The sequence below is a fragment of the Scyliorhinus canicula genome, chromosome 5 (genome assembly GCF_902713615.1).
Source record: "Scyliorhinus canicula chromosome 5, sScyCan1.1, whole genome shotgun sequence".
Taxonomy (NCBI): Eukaryota; Metazoa; Chordata; class Chondrichthyes; order Carcharhiniformes; family Scyliorhinidae; genus Scyliorhinus; species Scyliorhinus canicula.
The window spans coordinates 96,310,769-96,332,369 of NC_052150.1; the positions used below are offsets into that span (position 1 = coordinate 96,310,769).

Genomic DNA, 21,601 nt, shown 5'->3' on the forward strand with positions numbered 1-21,601 from the left:
CATTGTCTGTCCAGAGTCTGCACGTTCTCCCCGTGTGTGCGGGGTTTCCTCCAGGTGCTCCGGTTTCCTCCCACAGTCCAAAGATGTGCAGGTTAGGTGGATTGGCCATGCTATATTGCCCTTAGTGTCTAAAATTGCCCTTAGTGTTGGGTGGGGTTGCTGGGTTAAGGGGATACGGTGGAGGTGTGGGCTGGGTAGGATGCTCTTCCTAAAGCCGGTGCAGATTCGATGGGCTGAATGGCCTCCTTCTGCACTGTAAATTCTGTGAAAATAAACCCTTGTGCTACACTTTGTTGAATGAAGTGTCACTGAGTTTATAATTATCACTAAACACCCCCGAAAGCCCTGAAAAGCTAATTGTACGAAATAACAAATTTCTTCATTACAAAAAACAATCTACATTTTTAAAGATAAAATGTTTTTAAAAGTTTGTTTACATTGACATTTTAGCTTCCACCTAAATTAAAACAAATATTTATTTTACAATCAAAAAAATTAAATTCAAAGTGATAGAGTGTAGCACAGTAGTTAGCACTGTTGCTTCACAGCGCCAGGGTCCCCGGTTCGATTCCCGGCTTAGGTCACTGTCTGTACGGAGTCTGCACGTTCTCCCCGTGTCTGCGTGGGTTTCCTCCGGATGCTCCGATTTCCTCCCACAAGTCCTGAAAGACGTGCTGTTAAGTAGTTTGGACATTCTGAATTCTCCCTCAGTGTACCCGAACAGTCCCAGGGTGTGGCAACTAGGGGCTTTTCACAGTAACTTCATTGCAGTGTTAATGTAAGCCTACTTGTGTCAATAAAGATTTTTTTTGAATTATAAAGTGCTTTTAACTGTAATAATGCTTCAATGCTGTTTTATCAACAATTCAGTTGCTCCATACCTGGCAATCCCCTTGACTTGGTATCAAATTTAAACTGCTGTTGGACAAAGAGAAGTCCATGTCAAAGGAAATCACTGGATCTTTGTGGCCAGCTTTCTCAGAGATCAGCAACAAGTGCAAAATCTGGGTCATTATTGATACCTGAAATACCTGCAACCAGTCAAAATCTGTTGACAGTTGTTTACTCCTAAACATACAGGGTGGGCCTTATGCCATAAGTAATATTCCAAGCATTGTGTAGCCTCGCACAAATTGCAGCACAAATGTAGCTTTCATGATAATTGACAATTTTGGAGCTGATTTGCTCCTCCAAGCCATGCACGCAAATAGCTTGTGGCAAACTAGCATCAGACTGAAACAGACATGCATAGCACAAGTCTTAACTTACCTTCATTTGTGTCTTTGAAGTACTGTATGCATGTGGATCGCGAAAGTTCCACCCTGTGAAATAGACCATGATATTCTAAGATTGCTGTTGATATTTCATTGATGAAGAGAGGTTAAGCTGCTTTTACAGTACAATTTAGCTTTGGGATGTGTTGCACCAGTGCTAAACTCCTGTCGAGTTCATCCTTAGTTAGTGCCCGACCTGACCCGAGAACAGAGGTGAATAAGGCAAGTTTTCATGTGTGCTTGTTACAGTGTGAATGCACCTAAAAGTGTAATCCATATTGTTTAGTGTCATATATCAACTGTGAATATGTGAGTTTCATGTTTATACTGCTACATAAGGACATTTCCTCACCATTTCATAAATTTTATCTCAAAGTCCAAATGCAGTTTGATGGCACCACCATTAAGAACAAAATGTGCTGAATTTAGTTTCTGGAGCTTTCAACTTGGGTCAAGCTACCAATTAAAATAACCAAAAGTTTAGAATAATCTGAAATAATTACACTTAGCAGCACAGTGAAGACTGGGAAAATATTGAATTAATGGAGTTGGTTCACTTTGCAAAGAGACTTTCTTGGAGTGTATATTTACAAGTGAATACCGACATTTAATAACATATTCTAGAGGCAGAAGCATTCAGACCAACAAGGATCAGGAATCGGATCAAAGAACTCACTATCAGACAACACCTTAAATAGCCAATCAAAGGATTAACTAACAAATATAATTACCCAGGTGGAGAAATCAGTGCCGGCAGCAGTTTGCCCCTCCTGATCTGGACCTACAGAACCCAACTCAACTGTTGTTTTTGAAACCTAATTACTTCAGAAATTTCAATCTGCTGACTTCAGGTCTACTAAAATTCAGAATGCTCAGCATGGCAAACAAATTAATGCTTCTCTCATATAACTTGGCTCCTGTGAATTGCAGGTTATTCCCTAGATGTTAATTTGCCAGTTGATTGCTTGTCTGCAAGTTCGTGATTCATTTTCACAGCCCCGCAGTAACCTTTTCACGCATGTAGCATATTATTTCGAAGGTTATTTTAGCATCCAGTTTCAATGATCATCAGCTCGTTAGTTAGTGCTTATCCAAGTGCATGCAGTAATTGTTGCACAACCTAATGACATTGTTAACTGCAAAGTATGCACATTTGAGTGAGTCATAAGAGTACATTGAAGATCACATGGCAATCTTAGAAGCATATTTTACAGACTTAAATAATTGAAAGTGAGTATAAGCAAAACCAAGGCTTTTCCTTAGCAGATGTTTGTACTGATTTTAACTCTGCAATTTGGTGGAATGTAAATGAATTAAATTCTCATCCAAGATTTGGGTGAAATGATCACTGACCATTATTATCAGAGTACTAGGCAGCAGGGAAGAACAGTGGTTAGCACTATTGCTTCACAGTGCCAGGGACTGGGGTTCAATTCCTGGCTTGCGTCACTGTGTTATGGAGTCTGCATGTTCTCCCCGTGCCTGCGTGGGTTTCTTACGGTGCTCCGGTTTCCCCCCAAAAGTCCCAAAAGAGGGCTTGTTAGGTGAATTGGTCATTCTGAATTCTCCCTTGGTGTACCCAAACAGGCGCCGGAGTGTGGCGGTTAGAGGATTTTGACAGTACATTCATTGCTATGTTAATGTAAACCTACTTGTGACACTAGTAAAGATTTTTATTTTAATTGATAACCAGTGACTAACAACAATAAGGTTTTTGATAATACTGAGCAGTTCTTGCATGTTGTGTGTCTGCCCGTGCCCAGGGGAGAATCCCCAAGCTTCCGACACATGACCCCTTTCGTATCTACGGCATCCCAGCGTCCATGTGAATGCCTGGTCTACAGAGGCAATTGAGATTTTGTTGTGGTCTTTCAGTTTAATGATAGTGATGTTTCTTTGTTTTTGTTGTTTGTCACTAATATTGCAATAATTTATATCATTCTACAACATGTCACTGTACATTTAATGGGATGAGCAAGGCGATGACACACATAAGGGAGAACGGATTAGAAGATTATGCTGATAGGGTTAGATTAGGTGGGGTAGGTGGAAATTCTTCTGGAGCATATACACACTGACTTAAACCAATTGGGTCAAATGGCCTGTTTCTGTGCTGTACACTTAATGCCATTTATGTGTTGACTATTAAATGCTGTTTGGCCATTTAGTTGTTTGTGGTGCTGTTTAGCTATCCATCTTCACGTTATTGAGCTGATTGTTTTGTATTCTTAGATGTAGTAAATCTTCTGCTGTTCCTTCTCAATGATGGCAACATAGGAATTTAATGGGTGTTCTTGGGGGGGGGGGGGGGGTAGCAGGAAATTGTAGACACACTTGAAAAGGTGAATTTCTAGTGCTGTGGGGTAGGAGTGTAGAGTTGGACTACTGGGACACTTTCAAAATCTTTTCTCCCTATGTGCGTCATCCCCTTGGTCATCCCATTAAATGTGCAGCGGACTGTTATAGAATATTATGTAATAATGGGCTGAATTACCTCTTTTTGTGCTGTAAGATGCTTTTATGCTAATGGGAAGGGAAATGGTGCAATTCTTGGTCATCAAACATCGGTGGAGGGAAGATTTGTATACTATCCATACAGATATGAAAGGAGGTCTTGTGGCGCAGTGGATAGTGTCCCTGCCTCTGAGCGAGAAGCTCCGGGTTTGTGTCCCACACCAGGGCCTCATGACCAAGGCACGAGCGTTCATAATGCGGCAACACGTTGAGTATCAACCTGCAAAATCCTTCCAACGCATGTCAGTGGCTGGCAGTTAGCACAAGCGAGCCCCCGGTTAGCCATGCTTGATGCAGAATGGCGCCTCTCAAGCCAAAAGCCTCTGGTGACGGGGTAGTGACCTGCTCCAGGAAAAATCAGCTGTAGAATCAGATGAATGCCTGCCTTGTGCACTGCCTGCCTTGTGCACTGCCTGCCTTGTGCACTGCTAGATGTGGGAAGAGAAACAACATACAGCTATAGTAAAACAACAGATAATCTATGATTAATCTAGGACAAAGGTTTGGCACAACATCGTGGGCCGAAGGGCCTGTTCTGTGCTGTATTTTTCTATGTTCTATTAACAGGGGAAATAATATGGAATTACTTTATCGATCATGTGTTAGTCTGGGAGTACTTTTTAGAATCTACTTCCTCGATCAATGTGTTATCGTCCAGGAATGAAAGAATAATATTGTTTGATTATGTTTTGGGAGATGAAGTAGTCAAGTGACTGGTAATAGTAAGAGAACAGGAGGGAAATAATGAACACAATATTATTAGGTTAAAGTGAAAACAAAAAGGAATTATGAAAAGTCAATGTTAAAAATGCTCAAATTGAAAAAGAGAAAAGTTCAGTCAGGTAAGAAGTGATCTGACTTAAATATACTGAGCAGGAAAGTTAGCAAGCATAAAAATCAAGGCCTACATTTTTCCTTTTGGCTGTCCCCAAAGCCAGGATGGTTGGAAGCGGGTGTAAAACCCACGCCCAGCCATGATTGTGTTGTTGATGTGATATTTCGCTGAGTGGCCAATTAAGGCCTCCCAGGGTAATATGAAAAATGGAAGAGGTGGCTCTCTGAAGGTTTGTGGGGAGGTTATTCTACTGCCTGGAAGAATTCCAATGACTTTCCCTCTTCTGCAGCCATGGCTTCAGCCCCTGGTGTTCATGGAAGGCTGGAGGGTAATTTGGGTGGGCACCCAGAGCCCTCCATTTTTCCGATCAGTGCCTGGGAGTCCTGATGGAGGATATTAGTGCAGGCAGAAAGATCTCATACACAGGAATGACAAGAGAAGGCCACCCCACCTGACCAAACCAGCCTGGGCAGAGTTCGTTCCAGGTTTGTGGGTGTAGTAATCCACGGGAGGCAGGAGTTCTGTCACCACACCAATATTTATTTACAATAACGATATTACAGGAGCAGCTACAAACAGTGCTGCTAGCAGTCCAGTCAACTTAAGACTGCTCACAAAGCCTACACAGGTGATTATATGGGCCCCCTCAATGAGCTATCATTGAGGGAGCTCATACTCCAATTGGCCAACCAATAAAGCCAATTGGAGTTCATTACAGTGGGCATGGTGGTGGCGAAGTGGTATTTTCAATGGACTAGTAATCCAGAGACCCAGGGTAATGCTATGGAGACCCAGGTCCAAATTTGAATTCAAATTACACCCTGGATGTGGGGATACCCAGTCATCACATTGAACCATCGTGCTCTCTTTGCCTGGCTGCACTTATCTGTCCAGTAGCTAATGAATGTGCGTATGTGTCAAAAGATGATGGAAGCCCCCAGCTTGACACAACCGTGTGCGGCTGATTGAGAGACGCCGCACAGAACCCCCACTGAGCCATGAAAGGAACCGGAAACCTAGAACCTAGAACCGTGACTTTTAAAGCAATCGGCATGAGGTGACCGTCCACACACGTTGGAGGCGGTTCCGGGACCTCTCGTGTTGCACATTGCTATCACTGACTCCCTAGTAAGAAGTCTTACAACACCAGGTTAAAGTCCAACTATTTGTTTCAAACACGAGCTTTCGGAGCACTGCTCCTTCCTCAGGTGAATGAAGAGGTATGTTCCAGAAACATATTTATAGACAAATTTAAAGATGCCAGACAATGCTCAGAATGCGTGCATTTGCAGGTAATTAAGTCTTTACAGATCCAAAGATAGGGGTAACCCCAGGTTTTTTTTTAAATAATTTTTTATTGAAAGAGTTTTTCCATACAAACATTTACCCCTACTAATTTTTAAATTATTTACAACACAATCCCTCTAGGCAAATGTCCCTCCCTCGCCCGCCCTCTCGCGCGCACCAGTCCTCCCCCCCCCCCCCCCCCAGGCAACCTTAACAAACAAGGCAGCCTACAGTTTCAGACATGAGCAGCGAGCAGATTTGCCCGCGTTACAGTCGTGCATGTCCCCCCACGACCCTTGCTGCCCCCCCTTCCCTCCCCCCCCCCTCCCCTCCCCCCCTCCCCCTCCCCCCCTCCCTCCCCCCCCCTCCCCCCCTCCCTCCCCCCCCCTCCCCCCCCCCCCCCCCCCCCGGGTTGCTGCTGCCACGACCCCGAACGTCTATCTCTGATCTAAAAAGTCAAGGAAAGGTTGCCACCGCCTGGAGAATCCCTGTACCGACCCTCTCAGGGCAAATTTGATCCTTTCTAGCTGAATATAGCTAGCCATATCGTTAATCCAAGTTTCAACGCTTGGAGGCCTCACGTCCTTCCATTGAATTAATATCCTTCGTCGAGCCACTAGGGACGCAAAGGCCAGTATTCCGGCCTCCCTAGCCTCCTGTACCCCCGGTTCTACCCCGACCCCAAAGATCGCAAGCCCCCATCCTGGTTTGACCCTGGACCCCACCACCTTCGACACCGTCCTTGCCACCCCCTTCCAGAACCCTTCCAGCACCGGACATGCCCAGAACATATGCACATGGTTCGCTGGGCTTCCCAGACATCTGACACACCTGTCCTCACCCCCAAAGAACCGGCTCATCCTTGTCCCCGTCATGTGAGCTCTATGCAGCACCTTAAATTGAATGAGGCTCAGTCTCGCACACGAGGAGGAAGAATTGACCTTCTCCAGTGCATCCGCCCACGTCCCGTCTTCTATCTGCTCTCCCAGCTCCCCTTCCCACTTGGCTTTCAGCTCCTCCCCTGATGCTTCTTCCGCCTCCTGCATTATCTTGTAGATGTCTGATATCTTCCCCCCTCCGACCCAGACCCCCGAGAGCACCCTATCACTCGCCCCCTTACTGGGGAGCAGGGGAAACCCCTCCACCTGCCGCCTAGCAAATGCCTTCACTTGTAAATATCTGAACATGTTTCCCGGGGGGAGCTCAAACTTCTCCTCCAGCCCTCCCAGGCTCGCAAACCTCCCCTCTATAAACAGGTCCTTCAGCTGCCGTATGCCCACCCTGTACCAGCTCTGAAATCCCCCGTCGATGTTCCCCGGGATGAATCTATGGTTCCCTCTTATTGGCGCCGCCAACAGACCTCCCATTTCCCCCCTATGTCGCCTCCACTGCCCCCATATCTTGAGGGTGGCCGCCACCACCGGGCTCGTGGTGTACCTCGTGGGGGGGAGCGGCCATGGTGCCGTTACTAGGGCCCCCAGGCTTGTGTTGCCACAGGACGCCCTCTCCATTCGTTTCCAAGCTGCCCCCTCCCCTTCCATCATCCACTTGCGCACCATTGACACATTTGCCGCCCAGTAGTACCCCGAGAGATTGGGTAGTGCCAGCCCTCCACTGTCCCTACTCCGCTCCAAAAAGACCCTCCTCACCCTTGGGGTGCCATGCGCCCACACGTAGCTCATGATGCTACTCGTCACCTTTTTGAAGAAGGCCCTAGGGAGGAAGATGGGCAAGCACTGAAATAAAAACAAGAACCTTGGGAGGACCGTCATTTTGATTGACTGCACCCTCCCCGCCAGCGACAACGGTACCATGTCCCACCTCTTAAATTCCTCCTCCATCTGTTCCACCAGCCTGGAAAAGTTCAACTTGTGGAGGGTCCCCCAGTTCCTTGCCACCTGCACCCCTAAGTACCTAAAGCTCTTTCCTGCTCGCTTGAAGGGGAGTCTCCCAATACCCTCTCCCTGGTCCCCCGGGTGTATCACAAAAACCTCGCTTTTGCCCAAATTTAGTTTGTACCCCGAAAAGTCCCCAAACTCTGCTAATAGTTCCATTATCTCCGGCATTCCCCCTTCTGGGTCTGCCACGTACAGCAGTAGATCATCCGCATACAGCGATACTCGATGTTCCTCCCCTCCCCTAGTCAGTCCTCTCCACCCCCCTGAACCCCTCAGTGCCATCGCCAACGGTTCAATCGCCAGTGCGAAAAGTAGGGGGGATAGGGGACATCCCTGCCTGGTCCCTCGGTGGAGCCCGAAATACTCCGACCTCCTCCCGTTTGTCACTACACTCGCCGTCGGGGCCGAGTAGAGCAACTTCACCCACTTAATAAACCCTTCCCCAAACCCAAACCGTTCCAACGTCTCCCACAGGTACTCCCACTCCACCCTATCGAATGCCTTCTCCGCGTCCAGCGCTACCACTATCTCAGCCTCCCCCTCCACTGCCGGCATCATAATTACATTCAGCAATCTCCGCACGTTCGTGTTGAGCTGCCGCCCCTTCACGAACCCCGTCTGGTCCTCATGGATTACCCCTGGCACACAATCCTCTATTCTAGCTGCCAGGATCTTTGCCAGCAACTTGGCATCCACGTTCAGAAGCGAGATAGGCCTGTAGGACCCGCACTGCACGGGGTCTTTATCCCGCTTCAATATCAGGGAGATCAGAGCCTGCGACATTGTCGGGGGCAGAACCCCCCCTCTCGCGCCTCATTAAAGGCTCGTACCAGTACCGGTCCCACCAAGTCCACATTTTTCTTATAGAATTCCACCGGGAACCCATCTGGCCCCGGCGCCTTCCCCGCTTGCATCTGACTTATTCCCTTGACTAGCTCCTCTAGCCCTATTGGCGCCCCCAGCCCTTCTACCAGCCCCTCCTGGACCCTTGGGAACCTCAATTTGTTTAGGAAGTCCTCCATTCCCCCTCTCCTCGTCGGCGGCTCAGACCGATACAACTCCTTGTAAAAATCCCTGAAGACCCCGTTCACTTCTTGCCCCTTCTGCACTACCTTCCCGCCCCTCTCCTTCACTCCCCCAATCTCCCTAGCCGCATCTCGTTTGCGAAGCTGGTGTGCCAGCATCCTGCTCGCCTTTTCCCCATACTCATAGACCGCGCCCTGTGCCCTTCTCCACTGCGTCTCTGCCTTCCTGGTGGTCAGCAGGTCGAACTTGACCTGCAGGCTGCGCCGTTCTCCCAGCAGCCCCTCCTCTGGTGCCTCCGCATATCTCCTATCCACTTCCAATAGCTCCCCCACCAGCCTCTCCCTCTCCTGCCTCTCCTTTCTTTCTCTGTGCGCCCTTATGGAGATCAGCTCTCCCCTGATCACTGCCTTCAGGGCCTCCCAGACCATCCCCACCTGCACCTCACCCGTGTCATTCAAGTCCAGATAGCTCTCAATGCTCTTCCGGACCCTTTTACACACCTCGTCGTCCGCTAACAGCCCCACATCCAGCCGCCACAGCGGGCGCTGGTCCCGTGCCTCCCCCATTTCCACATCCACCCAATGTGGTGCATGATCAGAGATCGCAATGGCCGAGTACTCAGCTTCCCGTACCCTCGGGATCAGCCCCCTGCTCAACACGAAGAAATCGATTCTGGAGTACACTCTATGGACGTGGGAGAAAAAGGAATACTCCCTCGCCCTCGGCCTACCAAACCTCCATGGGTCTACTCCTCCCATCTGCTCCATGTACCCCCTCAGCACTTCTGCCGCTGCCGGCCTCCTATTGGTCCTTGAGCTCGATCTGTCTAGCCCGGGGTCCAGCACTGTGTTAAAGTCCCCCCCCATGATCAAGCCCCCTGCCTCCAGTCCCGGAATGAGGCCCAATAGGCGCCTCATAAAACCCGCGTCATCCCAGTTCGGGGCATATACGTTGACCATCACCACTTTCTCCCCCTGCAGCTTACCCTTCACCATCACATACCTACCCTCCTTATCCGCCACCACCTCCTCCGCCACGAACGACACCCTCTTTCCCACCAGAATCGCCACCCCCCGGTTCTTTGCGTCCAATCCAGAGTGGAACACCTGTCCCACCCACCCCCTTCTCAGGCGAACCTGGTCCACTACCTTCAAATGGGTCTCCTGTAACATTGCTACATCAGCCTTCAGTCCCTTCAGGTGTGAGAATACCCTTGATCTCTTGACCGGCCCATTCAACCCCCTCACGTTCCAAGTGATCAGCCGGGTCGCGGGACGACCCGCCCCCTTCCCCTGCCGATTAGCCATGTCCTGTTCCCTGCTCGCCCCGGGTCGACCCTCCCCTTCTGACCCGCTCCCCATGGCGATGTCCCCCTCCCCCCACCTCTCCAGTCCTCCACTTCCCGTTTCTGGTCTTTTCAGCAGCAACCCGGTGTCCCTCCCTAACCCCCCCCCCCCCCAGGCTAGGACCCCTCCTAGCCGCGATGTACCCTCCATCGTACTCCCGTAAGTCAGCTGGTTCACGCTGACCCGGCTGCTCCTGCCACACTCCGACTCCCCCCGGCTCGGGGGGGGGGGCCTCCCCCCCCTTGCCCCTCCTCCCTGGCCCCGCTCCAGCGCGGGAAAGGTCGCCATTGCTAGCCACGCCCCGCACTCCTCCCCTCCCCCCTCCTCTGCCCCGCGCGCGGGAAAACAGAGGAAAGCCCGCGCTTTCGCCCTGCCACACCCCACCCCGCCATCTTCAGTTCCACCCCCGTCCCCGTCCATGCCTGTAAAGAACCCCCCCTAGGAGCCCATATCCCCGATCTGCTCTCCCCCCCCGTCCCGCCTCCCCAACTTAACATTATAAATAACAGATAAATAACAAATAACAATGTACTTAACAGTCGCCCTCTACCAAACAGCATAAATAACCATCAATAACCATGAATAACCACAATAACAATAACTAAGGGAAGTTGGCAAAGGGGGAAAAAACATCAGAAGAAAAACCACAGCAAGAGTTCAAAATCCAAACAAAGAATTCAGCTGAAAGTACCCGAGCGGCTACGGCCGCCAAGTATCCCCTGGGTCTAATTCGAGTCCAGTTTCTCTTCCTGTACAAAGGCCCACGCCTCCTCTGGGGACTCAAAATAGTGGTGTTGGTTCCTGTAGGTGACCCACAAGCGCGCTGGCTGCAGCATTCCGAACCTGATCCGTTTTGCATGTAGCACCGCCTTCGTCCGGTTGTACCGGGCCCGCCGCTTTGCCACCTCCGCACTCCAGTCCTGGTAGACCCTCACCGTCGAATTCTCCCACTTGCTGCTCCTTTCCCTCTTGGCCCACTCCAGCACTCTCTCACGGTCGCTGAGTCGCTGGAACCGCACCAGCACCGCCCTCGGGGGCTCATTTGCTCTTGGCCTCCTAGCCATGACCCTGTAGGCCTCTTCCAGCTCCAGGGGCGAAGGGACGGCCCCTGCCCCCATCAGGGAGCTCAGCATTTCTGCTACATATCCCGGGAGGTCTGACCCCTCCAGGCCTTCTGCCAGGCCCAAGATCCTCAGGTTCTTCCGCCTCATTCGGGTATCCAGCTCCTCAAAACGGCTCTGCCATTTCAGGTGGAGTGCCTCGTGCACCTCTACCTTTCCCACGAGGACCGTGGCCTCCTCCTCCCTCACAGTCATCTCCTGTTGCAGCTCCCGAATCGACGCCTCTTGGGTCGCCTGGGCTCCCATCAGCCTGGTGGTCGTCGCATTCATTGACTCCAAGAGCTCCATTTTCAGCTCCGTAAAGAAGCGCAGGAGAGCGGCCTGCTGCTCCTCCGCCCATTTCCTCCATTCCTCGGGTGCGCCACCGGCCGCCATTTTGGTCTTCTTCCCCCGCTTTTTTTTGGGAGCTGCTGTTGCTTTCTTTACCACCCCACTCCGGGTACCGACCATAAAGTTGGTCTGGTTCTCTTCAGGGAGCCTTCCCCCACCGGGATTTGTCCTTACAGCGCCGTTGGGGCCCTCCAATCGGCCCGAAAACACCTTTGTAGCAGGAGCAGCCAAACGTGCGACTTAGCTGGTCATAGCCGCAACCGGAAGTCGGGTAACCCCAGGTTAAAGAGGTGTGAATTGTCTCAAGCCAGGACAGTTGGTAGGATTTTGCAAGCCCAGGCCAGATGGTGGGGATGAATGTAACGCGACATGAGGTTGAGGCCGCACTCATGTGTGCAGAACTTGGCGATAAGTTTCTGCTCGGCGATTCTGCATTGTCGCCCGTCCTGAAGGCCGCCTTGGAGAACGCTTACCCGGAGATCAGAAGCTGAATGCCCTTGACTGCTGAAGTGTTTCCCGACTGCAAGGGAAAATTCCTGCCTGGTGATTGTCGCGCGATCTCCGTTCATTCGTTGTCGCAGCGTCTGCATGATCTCGCCAATTACCATGCTTCGGGACATCCTTTCCTGCAGCGTATGAGGTAGACAACGTTGACCAAGTCGTACCTGGTACCGCGTACCTGGTAGATGGTGTTCTCATGTGTAATGGTGATATTCATGTCGATGATCTGGCATGTCTTGCAGAGATTGCCATGCCAGGGTTGTGTGGTGTCGTGGTCTCTGTTCTGAAGGCTGGGTAGTTTGCTGCAAACAATGGTTTGTTTGAGGTTTCGCGGTTGTTTGAAGGCAAGTAGTGGGGGTGGGGGGATGACCTTGGCAAGATGTTCATCTTCATCGATGACGTGTTGAAGACTGTGAAGAAGATGTTGTAGTTTCTGTGCTACGTGAAAGTACTAGACGACGAAGGGTACACTGTTGGTTGTGTCCCGTGTTTGTCTTTTGAGGAGGTCTGTGCGGTTTTTTGCTGTGGCTCTTTGGAATTGTCGATCAATGAGTCGAGCGCCGTCTGAGGAGGAGTGTAACAGACAAGATCACTGACTCCCTAGAGAGGGGGATCTACCTGAGACACTGGACTTTAGTCATTTGCAGGTAATTTGGGTGCTGTCTGTATACTTTAGCCATGAGTCCTGGCCATGTAGTTCGGTGTCCCTTCCTGCATAGGCCTACCTGCTGCCCTGCACCAATTGAGCCTGTGCTGCTCCTCTTAAAGGTCTCTGCCTTGGACTCTGCCTGTGCTCACCCTGTCTCCTCTGCCTCCTGCCCCCTCTCTTCCTCTTCAGAGGAGCCCCATCAGCAGAATATACTATCCCATTAGATCACTGTGCTCCAATGCTCAGGGAAATCGTCCAGAAAAGAAGATGTAAATTAAATAAATAATATTTATTGTCACAAGTAGGCTTACATTAACACTGCAATGAAGTTTCTGTGAAAAGGGCAGCACAGTGGCGCAGTGGGTTAGCCCTGCTGCCTCACGTCGTCGAGGTACCAGGTTCGATCCCGGCTCTGGGTCACTGTCCGTGTGGAGTTTGCACATTCTCCCCGTGTTTGCGTGGGTTTCGCCCCCACAACCCAAAGATGTGCAAGGCAGGTGGATTGACCCTTAATTGGAAAAAAATGAATTGGGTGCACTAAATTTATGAAAAAAAAAGTTTGTGTGAAAAGCCCCTAGTCGCGACATTCCGGCACCTGTTTGGGTGCACAGAGGGAAAATTCAGAATTCTCAACTGGTGCAGGAATTGAACCTGCTCTGCTGGCCTTGTTCTACATCACAAACCAGCTGTCTAGCCCACTGAATTAAACCAGCCTCTCACTGAAATGAGAGGCAGACTTGAATAGCTAAAAAGATTGCTAAGCAACTCAAGTACAACTCTGTATTCACACAGCTCTGAACTCGCAATGACCGAGAAAGCAATGCTGCTCCAGGGGCCTTTTATCCCGCTTTTGGATGAGGGAATTCATAAATGTGTTTAACACCCACACATTTTGCCTGAGTGGCAAGCTGAAAATTGCACGGACAGTCTAAAATCACCGTTCATTGATTGATTAATGGCCCTAATTGGCCCTTCAATTGTTGACGGGAGTGCATCTGACTCATGCACGTGCTCACTGACCTTGAAATTGCAAGTGTGCGCAGTGACGTTGAGAAGCATGCCTGACGCATTCGACCAAAATTTAAAAATAAAAATTTAGAGTACCCAATTCATTTTTTCCAATTAAGGGGCAATTTAGTGTGGCCAATCCACCTACCCTGCACATCTTTGGGTTGCTGGGGCAAAACCCACGCAGGTACAGGGAGAATGTGCAAACTCCACACGGACAGTGACCCAGGGCCGGGATCGAACCTGGGATCTCGGCGCCATGAGGCAGCAGTGCTAACCACTGCAGCACCATGCTGTCCATTCGACAAAAAAAAAATAATGTTCGGGCAGGTCGACGCATGCCCGACCCCTAACGTAAATTCCTGTCCAAGGGGAAACACCCAATATGAAAGATGAAATAAACATATTCCATATGATATAAAGAGATTCATCAAAGCAAATGTTCCATAGCTAAATAGGGATTAAAAGAAAATTGAAACTTATGAGGAAACACATGATAAAGTTGCAGCTAACAAAACAAACTTATAAGCAATATCGGAAATGTCATGGCAGGTGAAAAAGGAGATGAGAAGGGCTAAAAGGGAATATGAACAAATGCTAGTAAATCATTTGAAAGGAAATAGTAAGGGCTGGTATAATCATACAAAAATGGAAAGAATAGTTATGCGGAGATTTAAACCATTCTGTTCCAAGGTAGGGAAATCTAGATTATGAAGAATGTAGATATGTTGGAGATCACTCTATAGTATGTAGGTAAGTAATTATACATTAGAAAATGTGTTGCTGTTTGCACTTCCTTGCTGCACCACTTGATTTCTTATGGTTATGATTATGTCACACCTTCTACGTCAACGTCTTTACATGTCCGCATTTAATATGGATTTCACCTCTATAAATGAACCATTCTGTAATTATATCCTCCCACCATTGTGGCCCTGCGGTACATCATCAGCCTAAATCTAGAACGACCTGACAAAGAAAGACTTGCATTTATATAATGCCTTTCGCAACCTAGGGACATCATAAAGCTCTCGAAATGAGAGTTGCAGAGCTCTTAACAGCAGTTATAAAAAATGAAAATCCTAATTCCCATCCCTTACTATCTACGCCCAGTGCGGTTGTTGGAAATTTAGACGTATATGTTCCTAAGCCACCTTTAGTGTGTGATCAATTTAAGGATCAGCAGCAGTCTTTCATGAGTTTAAAAATAAAGAAGTTTATTGATCTACACACACATCCTGAGTCTATCTGCTTTGCCAGTCACACACCCCACAATCAAGAAAGATAAAATTAATGAAGTGTTAATCCAAAAGAATAGTTCACATGCTTGTATTGTAGCAAATTGGTCATTGTGGGCTTGGTAGAGAAAGAAGTCCTTTTCCACTCTCTGATTGTAGTCAGCTGGGTTTAAATAGCTGAAATCAGATATCAGGATTATTGCAGGGTTCCCACAAAATGATTAATTTTCAGCAGGTTGAAAAGCTAGAACCTTGTGGTTTTCTTACCAGGCGGTCAAATTTCTTTACTTATTGACTTGGGGGTTTTGGAATCAGCCTGAGAGGCATTTACAGAATTTAGAGCCTCCCAGTTCTTAAGAGGTAAAGATGCCACATCCGTTTTTCTACAGTTGTTCTGCAGATTTTCGTTTTGTTTTGCAGACTGCCCAGATCTTTTCTGCATCTGTCTCTAGCACAGTTTCAGTCACGTGACCAATACTGGTACTGTCTAACCAGAATGGTTTGGAAGCCCAAAGACATACTACACAATAGGTGGTCTATTTCACACTTATTCTGTAGATAACTGGTCTCCAATTCTCTTTAGTGAACTTTGGTCTTTCAGATGAAAAGTCTGGAGGTCTACTGGCTCTGTTTTTGGAGTGAACTTCGAAGAATTAGTTGCTCAAAATAGGTGCCATCTGGTGTGCCCATTCAAAGGAAAGCCCCCGATTCAGGATTATTCAGTTAGAATCTTTCCAGAAGCTTAGAAGTCAAAGTTGCAATGGTCGCCTAACTCTTTGGCAGCCACCTTAACCACCGTGTGACTGATGTCCATTTTAAAATATAAAAGACAGTTCCAGAACCTTTCATGGGAACACTCTCCCAGTTTGAAGTTATGAATAGGTCATGTCTTCACTCAGCAATACAGTGACCTACTTCTCCCCAGGAAAAGTGAAATTGCCAGAGTTCATCTGATATATTCTGAATCGACCTTTACATCGACACAGACGACAGTGGAGCTCTTTTTGTTTCAACATCCATCCCAAGCTCAGTCAGGCCTCGTCTTTCAGTTTTGGAGAAGCCGAGGTATAGTTCAAACAAAAGTAAAATAATCTTCTACTTTGAAGCTTTCATTCAATTTGCTCATATTTATTTGTGTCTTGAAAGGAAGAGGGAAGGGGAATTTGTGGGCAATATGTGTTACTGCAGCACCACCTAGCTGTGTGGCCTCTTGGAAAGTAGTAGCAGTTAAGTGAGCAGATGGAAGAGCCACGAGTTTATTGTTTGGAGAAGCTGAGAGCCTCGGATCTGTTATTTTCTGTTAATCTACAGTTTCCTCCCCTTTTGTTTTGTCTGATTCCTTCCCAACATCAGTTATGCAGAATATTTCCCAATATTTAACGAGGGAGAATGAAGCTGCAACCTGTAGATCTGAATTTATAATTAAAAGTATTGTCTGAATAAAATAACTCATGGACTCTCCTGGGAGAGGATATGAAGCATTAAGAAAGTGAATTAAGAATGAATCAATCTCATTCTTTGCCAGACAGTTGTGTTTGTTTTTGGCAATTGAGAGCTTCTTCTGAATTCCTACATATACATACACTCCTCCCAGCCAACAAGATGGCACTTGTTGGGGACATCCGGTGGCATTTGCGAGCGGGTCGGCCTTTTCGAGAGGAGCTCCCGCCGGTGGCCACTATTCGCAGTGCTTTCGGGGTTTCCCTGATTCTTCGCTCTCCACCCCCCCCCCCCCCCCCCCAATTATTGTTGGCCTTTGGGGCCGTCCTGGGCATCAAGCGGGGCCGGTTTGAAATCAGGCAAGGAACACCGCGCGGGTGACGGGCGGCTGGTGCTGAGGTGTCGGGCCCAGCGCATGCGGAGGTCGGAGCAGCGGGGGCGGAACCAAATGGAGATCGAGGCGGCAGGCCTGAAGCGCCATGTAGGTGAGATGTCTCACATCGGGTGGCTCCCGCCTAGAATGTTGTAAGAAGACTGAAGTACGGTCCCAGGGGAATTCTGGATGAATACAAAAAAGAAGAGAAAGAAGTTTTAAAGAAACTTGATAAAAGTTTTTTTTTCTTTTTTTGAAAGATTAATTTTTTGTTTTTCTATAAAAAGAAAAGATTGAAGAAGGAAAGAAGGGTGAAAAATAATAAGTCGTTAAAAAAAGCAGTGTCGAAGAAGGGAGGAAACGCGGGCTCGCTGTTGAATGAGAGGACCAGCAAAAGCGCTGACAAGATGGCTAATGCCGGACTGCATGGTGGGGCCGCACTACTTACGGTGGAGAAGATGACTGAGGTGATGGCGGTGGAGCTGGAAAAGCAGTTTGTGAGGCACATGGAGGCTTTGAGGAAGGAGATGGCGGTCGTATTGAAGTCATTGGTGGAGGAGCCAATCAACCCGATGAGGGGAGCTGTGGAAAAGACATCGGCCACGGTGAGAGAGCAGGGCGAGAAGATGAAGGAAGTGGAGGAGGCCATTTCGCAGCACAGCGACCAGTTTATCTCGATGGGGGACGAGCTGTGGAGGGTGGTGGAGGTCAACAGAGGACTCTGAGCAAAGCTCGATGACTTGGAGAACCGCTCGAGGCGGCACAATCTGAGAATTGTGGGCTTTCCCGAAGGGACAGAGGCCTTGAGGCCAACAGAGTACTTCACTAAGAAGTTGGTGGAGTTGATGGGGGAGTGTGAGAACCCCTCCCGGTACGAGCTGGACCGAGCTCATCGGTCATTAAGGCCGAAGCCCAAAGTGAACGAGCCGCCAAGAGCAGTAATTATTTGCTTCCATAAGTACTACATGAAGGCGAAGGTGTTAAGCTGGGCGAAGCAGAAGCTCGAGGTGCAGTGGGATGGTGCTGGAGTTCGGATCTACCAGGACTTGACGGTGGAGTTGGCAAAAGACGAGCGGCGTTTGGGCGAGTGAAGGCGGCACTGTACAAAAATGCAATTTGGTATGGTATACCCGGCGAAGCTGAGGGTAAGGTATGAGGCCAAAGACTTTTATTTCGAGACAGCGGCGGTGTTTGTGAGGGCAGAAGGCTTGGGCCAGACGTGAGGAGCGGAGCTGGAAGAGAGAGTGTGGACTGTGATTGGGGAGCTGGAAAATGTATAAATGCTACAGCTTTCTTTTTACTGATGTGTATTATAATTTACTTCTCTTTTACATTGTTACACAGTTCAAGTTATTGGTTGGGTTGATTGCCGCTCTGTGTTGCGACGGTTGAAAATGAAATGAAAAGCACTTATTGTCACAAGTAGGCTTCAATGAAGTTACTATGAAAAGCCCCTAGTCCCCACATTCCGGTGCCTGTCCGGGGAGGCTGGTACGGGAATCGAACCGTGCTGCTGGCCTGCTTAGCCTGCTTTAAAAGCCAGTATTTTAGCTCAGTGAGCTAAACCAGCCCCTATATCTTATTTAAGTGAATTGTATGGGTTAGATTGTTGTTTTGTTTTTTTCTTTCTCTGAGACTGGGTGGGAGGGGACAGTATACCTGGGGGGGGCACCTGCGCTGGCTAACTAAAGTCAGCTCGTGAACGGAGATGAGGTAAAAGGAGGGCTGTGGATATTGGAGCATGGATAGCAGGTTTTGATGAGCCCACGAGGCGAGCGAGGGGGGGGGGGGGGTACTGATGCTGGGAGATGTTTTTTCAAAAGGAAATGTAGGGGGGGTTTTGGGAGGGGTAAAGGATTTGAAGTTAATAATGGATAGGGGCGAGTCAGGCTCATGGGGCAGGGCCCGATGGTATGGTGATGGTGGATAAGAAGGGTTTGGGGGGGGGGGGGGGGGGGGGGGAGGTGAGAGACCGCCAGTTAGAATAGTCACGTGAACGTGAGGGGGTTAGGAGGTCTGGTCAAGAGTTCAAGGGTGCTTGTGCATCTTAAAAGTTTGAAAGCCGATATAGCAATGCTGCAGGAGACTCACTTGAGGTGAAGGACCAGGTGAGACTGAAAAAGGGATGGGTTAGTCAGGTGTTTCACTCTGGATTTGATGGAATGGCTCGAGAGGTAACGGTAATGGTCAGTAAAAGAGTACGCTTCCAGATGGAGAAGGTGGTGGCAGATCAGGGGGGTAGATATGTGATTGTGACAGGGGCGCTGGAGGGGAGGTTAGTGGCGCTGTTAAGTGTATACGGTCCCAATTGGGACGACGTGGGATTCGCAAAGAAGGTGTTTGGGGCCATCCCCGACTTGGACACACACAAACTGATAGTGGGGGGGGGGGGGGGGGGGGACCCGGAACTTGGTGCAGGAGCCAAGGTTGGACAGATCACGCTTCCTGGTCCCATCAGGGGGGCGAAGGCACTGGCTGGGCTAATGGTGGAAATGGGAGGGGTGGACTCTTGGAGGTTTCTGCACCCGAGGGAACGGGAGTACTTGTTTTCTCTGCAGCTCATAAGGTATACTCGCGGATCGACTTTTTCGTGGTGGGGAAGGCTTTGCTGGCTGGGGTTAAGGGGCCGGAATACTTGGCAATTGCAGTGTCAGATCAGGCTCCGCATTGGGTGGATATGGTACTGGAGAAGGGGGAAGCGCAGAGGCCGTGGTGGAAATTAGATGTGGGACCTTTGGGGGAACCAAGGGTTCTGTGACAAAATTGAAAAGGTAATTAAGGAATATGTAGGTTTCAACTGTACGGGTGAGGAGTCGAAGGCAGTTGTCGGGGAGGCTCTAAAGGTGGTGGTGAGGGGTGAGGTGATTTTGTTTAAGGCCAGGGTGGACAAAGAGGAGAAGTTGGAGCGGCAGAGGGTAATAGATGAGATGTTGGAGGTAGATAGGAGTTATGCAGAAGGTGGGGACCCAGTGAAGCTGGAAAAGAGGAAGGAACTACAGGCGAGCATTGACCGGCTATCTACAAGGAAGGCGGTGCGCCAACTGAGACGGACAAGGGGTGCAGTTTACGAACATGGAGATAAGGCAGGGCGTATGTTAGCAGATCAGCTCCGGAGGGAGTCAGCGGTAAGGGAAATTGTTCAGGTGAGGGATAGGGCAGGGAAGTTGGTGGTATCTCCGGATCTGATTAACAAGTTTTTGAGGAATTTTATGAGAGGTTGTACAGGTCAGAATCATCTGGAGGAGACCGGGAGATGCAGGAATTTCTAGATGGGTTGGAATACCCGAGGTTAGGGGAGGGGGACACGGATACATTAGAAGGAGCGATAGTGGAGCAGGAGATAAAGGATGCGATTGGGAGGATGCAGTCGGGGAAGGTGGCAGGGCCGGATGGGTTTCCGATGGACTATTATAAATATTATAATGGTGGGGATGTTTGAAGAGGCTATAGGGAAGGGGGTGTTGCCACAAACTTTGGGGCAGGCATCGATTTCCCTGTTGCTAAAAAAAGATAAAGATCCGACGGAGTGTGGGTCATATAGGCCCATATCACTTCTGAATGTGGACGCACATATATTGGCGAAGGTACTGGCGGATAGACTGGAGGAGTGCACCCGAAGGTGATAGGTGAAGATCAGACGGGGTTTCTGAGAGGGAGGCAGCTCTTTTCAAACGTTAGAAGGGTATTGAATGTGGTTATGGCACCGGCAGAGAGGAAGGAAACAGGTGTGGTTGTGGCATTGGACGCTGAGAAGGTGTTTGACCGGGTAGAATGGGGATACTTGATGGCAGTTCTTGAGCGGTTTGGGATTGGACCAAGATTTGTGAATTGGGTAAAGCTACTATATAAGGAGCCGAGGACAACTGTCCGCACAAATAACATCAGCTCGAGATACTTTTCTCTCCACCGTGGGACTAGGCAGGGATGTCCTATGTCCCCCCTGCTGTTTGCACTCGCGATTGAGCCGTTGGCCATCGCATTAAGAAGTTGGGGTATGGAAAGGAATAGTATGGGGGGGGGGGGGGGGGGGGTAGAGCATAGGGTGTCACTATATGCCGATGATTTGCTGTTATACGTGTCAGAACCGAGTGTGTCGATAGGGGGAATATTGGAGCTACTGCGAGTATTTGGGTCTTTCTCGGGTTACAAACGAAATCTCGACAAGAGTGAGTATTTTGTGGTGTCTCGGCGGGGGGTGGGGGCAGGGGTGGGGGGCTGCCATTCCGTAGGGCAGGGACTCACTTTATGTACCTGGGGGGGCAGGTTGCCCGGAAGTGGGGGGGGGGGGGGGGGGGGCAGTGGGGGGGGCTCCTTAGCTACAACATTTCTAGTTTGGTGGGGTGAGTGAAAGCTGATCTGGCAGGGTGGGATGGTCTCCCTCTGTCACTGGTGGGTCGGGTACTGGCAGTTAAAATGAACGTGTTGCCACGATTTCTGTTTATTTTTCAATGCCTACCTATTTTCCTACCAAAGGCTTTTTTCAGAGAGATTAAGGGAAGGATTACTTCGTTCAAATGAGGAGGGAAGATGGCCAGAGTTAGAAAGGTTCTGCTACAGAGAGGAAGGCAGGCAGGGGGTTTGGGTCTTCCGAACCTGATGGATTACTACTGGGCGGCGAATGTGGAGAAGGTGCAGAGCTGGGTCAGAGGGGCTGATTCCGAGTGGGTCAGAATGGAGGAGAGTTTGTGCAGGGGGTCGGGATTGAAGGTGCTAGCAACAGCACTGCTCCCGATAGCCCCGGGGAAATACTCAGGGAGTCCG

The 21,601-nt window shown here is 49.3% G+C and overlaps 1 protein-coding gene across 3 annotated transcripts in view; it reads left to right on the forward strand.

Moving 5' to 3' along the window:
* rapgef5a (Rap guanine nucleotide exchange factor (GEF) 5a) overlaps window positions 1-21,601 on the forward strand; it is a 282,740-nt gene that overhangs the window by 214,359 nt on the left and 46,780 nt on the right. The gene's annotated exons all lie outside the window — the stretch shown is intronic.